Source organism: Myotis lucifugus, unplaced genomic scaffold (genome assembly GCF_000147115.1).
Source record: "Myotis lucifugus unplaced genomic scaffold, Myoluc2.0 scaffold_192, whole genome shotgun sequence".
NCBI lineage: Eukaryota > Metazoa > Chordata > Mammalia > Chiroptera > Vespertilionidae > Myotis > Myotis lucifugus.
In genome coordinates this window covers 1,792,229-1,793,370 of record NW_005871240.1, presented here as the reverse complement: position 1 = coordinate 1,793,370, position 1,142 = coordinate 1,792,229, and positions in this window count along the sequence as shown.

The window sequence follows — 1,142 nt, the reverse complement described above, 5'->3', positions numbered from 1 at the left end:
CTCTTTTTTTTTTGGCAACTTCACAACTTCTATTTGTGGTGCCTGTGCTATGTCTCAAAAATACCTTCTCTCCCTGCCTGGGAGAGTGTTGGGGAGGGGGCAGCAAAAAGTAGAATACGTCCCTCCCTATTGCACACGGACCCTATATACAGGCCCATCTGTCCCAGGCCGGTGGGATGCTTGGCACATTCTCGGATCCCTGCTCAGGGGCTGGAGGGGTGACTGGTGGCAGCACACATGAAAAGGGACCTCTGGGTGGCCACTCTGGTCCTGGCTACTGGTCCTGGCACTTCCTGGTCCTCAGTTCCTTCCTGGTCCTGCCTGCAGCCCCGGTCCCCCTACCTGGCTCAGCCTCCCGTCTCCATCCTGGCCTCAGATGGCCCCCTTGGCTCCTGGGGGCTCTGACCTCCCCTCCCAGCCTGGAGGTCCCAAGGGGAGGTTATGGCTTCTCAGAGACTCCCCCGCAGCCCTGTCTCTCCTGTTCACACAGGGAAGGGGTGCGTGTGGCAGAAGCAGCTGTATAAATGCGGGGGTAGGGGCAAGTCCTCCGGGGTCACTTCGACAGTTTGCTGATGACGTGGATCAGGGTCCCATTCTCCTCCTTGAGGCGCTGGTTGTCAGCCTGGAGGTTGGACAGGCCCTTCAGCTCCTCTTCCAGCTCAGCAGCCTTGCCCTCCGGGCCCCTGTGCTCAAATCTCTTCAGCTCCAGGAGGGCCCACCTCTCACAGTCCAGGAACCCTCAGGGGATGTCCGTCTGCCAGCTTAGGCCCACTCCCCACAGTGGTGTTCCCCCTGTGGGAGCACATTGACCACCAGGGGGCAGCTCCTGCATTGAGCGTCTGTCCCCTGGTGGTCAGTACACATCCTAGTGACCAGTTGTTCCGCCGTTTGGTCTATTTGCATATTAGCCTTTTATTATATAGGAGGATACCCATTTTATAAATGAACCACAGCTTATTTCTGAAGTCGGTTACACTATCATTCCCATGAAAAAGTACTGTACATCTTTTTAAAATTTTTTTTATTTTGTCTCGGGCCTCTGGCCTTTTAATGGGGGGGAAAGGAGGGGGAGGGGAAGGAGGCACAAGGAGCAGGGCAGCCCTGAGACCAGTCCCAGGCCCTGCCCTTCACGCTGGTCACAG